At 41.0% G+C, this 3,079-nt stretch overlaps 1 pseudogene; it reads right to left on the bottom strand.

Annotated features, from left to right (window-relative positions):
- Positions 1 to 313: 313 nt before the first annotated feature.
- LOC118847078 lies at positions 314 to 2,388 on the bottom strand (annotated as a pseudogene).
- Between the last annotated feature and the right edge of the window lie 691 nt (positions 2,389 to 3,079).

The following is a 3,079-nucleotide window of genomic DNA, read 5'->3' as shown; positions in this document are numbered from 1 at the left end:
AGTGCTGATTCAGTGTTGTCACCTTAGTACTGTGGAAAGAGTACTGAAGCTGGGGTCACAGGATCTGAATTCAAATTCGTGCTCTGTTACTTTCTGCCTATATGACCACTTAACCTCTCTGGGTGCCATTTTCCTCATATGAAAAAATGAGAGGATTGGACAAATGATTCCTCCCCTTTCTAGGTCTATGATTCTAGGTCTTTATTTCTATTACCTGTTTGACCAAGACAGCTATTCCCCATTTATGTCTTTGTATCTTTTTTTTAGTCCAATAAGTTTATTTTTGAAAATATACACAAAAATGTTAGACCATTTTATGCATCTTCAGCAGCTGGAGCATCTCCACCCTTGGTGTTCCTGGTATATATCACTTGTGCTCTGTGCTTGGAAACCAGCTTAATCAGACCTTTACTAAGCAGTTCCTGGAGGGCTGCTGGGGCTAGAGAACCCCGGATCTTCAGTCTCTCTGAGACTACTGCAGGGGTGATGAGTTTATAGTTGGGGACCTCCTTGCAGAGTTTGTCGTATGTTGCTTTGTCAAACAGAACCAGATTGTCGAACTTTTCCCTTGGACCACTTCTTCTTCTTAGCTTTGCCCCCGACTTGTTCATGGGATCTTTGTCCTTCTTGGCCGATTTCCTGGCGTCTTTCTTCTTCTTATCGTCCTTGGGCGGCGTGGTGAGGCCTCAAGGAACTCCTGGTGCTGCCGCCTCCAAGCTAAGATGTCGGACAGAAAGGTGTATCTTTTTTTTTTTTTAGCAATTTTTATTCATTTTACCTATTATCAGGTAATTCACCTTCTTAGCTTTGCATATTTTTTTGTAGCCCAGGAAATAGTAAGAAAGTTTATGCATCTGAGTGAGAAGTCATAGAAATTGTAGGCATTTTCCAAATATATGGGAAAATAAAATGTTATATCATATCTGCCTTTTCCGCTAATTTTTCTAAATAGGATGGATATCAAGACTCACTTGAAAATATTTTATCTACTGTTTGTTTTTTCTGTGTGTCTCATATGAAGTTCTTGCTTTTTCATTTGATGAATGTTTTAAGTTTAGGAAATGAATGTAGTTACTTTTTTATACTTTTTTCTACACCTCTGCTCTTTTGTTCCTGTCTCTGTTGTTTGTCCTTCATTTTCAAAGAGGACCAATGACATCACAGGGTGATGTCTTGCAAGTGAATGAGATTTAAGTGAGGCAGAGTTGCAAAAAGTCATTCTCTCTTCTAGAGTCATCAAAGTCCTGTGGTAAGACAAAAGTCAGGGCAACCGCAAGGCCCACGATGCAGAGGATGACCTTGGCATCTTTGATGTCTGGCCAAGCTCGAAGTGCTTCACAGCACCTGCTTCAGCTGCCTTCATGGCTGTTGGAACAAATTGTTCTTATCTGCCCATTTCACTGGCAGTATTCATGCACTTGGGGTGGACATCCCCCAAACTTACCAAAGGATTTGAGGCCTGTTGGTTATGCTCAGCTTGGTTTAGCTGTTTGCCAAGAAGGTTTTACTGGGGTGTGGCTACTATGCATGCTGTAAGTGCTTGGAACCACAGGTGAGAGCTGGGTGAAGGTAGATGGGAAAGGTAGATAAGCAGCCCTGAAAGGGTGCTTGGCAAGCTGTCACACCAGAGAGGCTAGTCCTTCCTTAACACCCCATAGAGGGATATTCTTCTTGCTAAGGCCAAACATTCTACTTAAGCATGTGAGCCCATCTCTTCCTATCTTCTCTGGAGGTTTGTATCCTGGTTCATTCCCTTTCTTTTCTCATCTCCAATCTCTTCCTCTTCATTCTTGTCCATTGTCTAAAATCATGAACAGTTCCTTTCTACTCCATCCTTAAGTACCCTTCACTTGACTGTCTCCTCCAGATATAATGTCTTCAGTAAAAAAAATACAGAGTCTTCTATACTTAATGTTTCCATTTCTTCCTCACCCATTCTGAAATAGATTCAAACCACAGAACAATTTCAGTGATCTCTTAACTGCTATACTACTTGTAGTTTCTACATTGGCCTTTTTGTAGCTTTCGACAGCCCTTCCTCTGGTCACTTTTGTCGGTCTACTCTTTCTTGTTCCTTCTCCAACCTCCCCTGCTCATCCTTCTCAATCTGCTTTTTCAAATATTTATCCTTCTGTGGATATCCTTTGAGACTCTCTTGGGCTCTCATTTAACCTCTCCTCTCTCTGTCTCTGTCTCTCTCTCCTCATCTACAGCCATAGATTCAAGTTTCACCTCAGTCCACCAGCATTTATTTAGTGCAGATGACTCACAAATCTCTGCATCCACCCTAAAGCTTTCTCCTGAATCATTTTGCCCACACTTACTGCACAGTTTCACTTTAGTTCCCTGGAAGCGCCTCAAACTCAACTTGTCCAAAATTGAGCTCATGATCTTTCCTCTGTAAAACAGTCATCCTCTAGTCATTCAGTTAATAAGCATTTATTAAGGACCTACCTAAAGAAAGACAAAAGGCAGTCCCTGCCCTCAGGGAGCTCACAGTTCAATAAGGGAGACAACATGAAAATGACCATGTATAAATAAACTATGTGCAGGACAAATTGGAAATAATATACAGAGGGAAGGGACCAGAATTAAGAAGAATTGGGAAAATCTTGCTTTTTTTCTGTTGAAGGTACCACTGTCCTTCCAGTCACCTTGGTTTGCAGTCTTATAATAATTCTCAATTCCTCTGTTTCCCTCATGCCTGTCTTATACTTTAATCTGTAACTTCAGAATTCCTTTACTGACCATAACCTCCTATCTTTCCTTCTCTTTCCATGTCTTGGGCTTCCTAGCCTTATTTCTTCCCTTACATTTGCTGTCCTTCCCTGCCCTGCCCAGTCTTTCCCTAACCTGGCCTATTTGTTTTTCTCAAGGTAGTAGGGAGAATAGATTTTTTTTTGTTAATTGAAAACAAATGAACATTCAACAAACAAATAAATAGGAACACCTGCTATGAATGCCATCTTATCCCTAACGCTGCAGCTTAAATCTCCTCAATACCATGTAATCATAATGGATGGAACACTAGATTTGATGTCAGGAAGCCCTGAGTTCAGATTGTACTTCGCATACGTTT

The sequence above is a fragment of the Trichosurus vulpecula genome, chromosome 4, assembly GCF_011100635.1.
Source record: "Trichosurus vulpecula isolate mTriVul1 chromosome 4, mTriVul1.pri, whole genome shotgun sequence".
NCBI lineage: Eukaryota > Metazoa > Chordata > Mammalia > Diprotodontia > Phalangeridae > Trichosurus > Trichosurus vulpecula.
The sequence above is the reverse complement of the archived record's forward strand: the minus strand, read 5'-3'. Positions and strand labels throughout refer to the sequence as shown.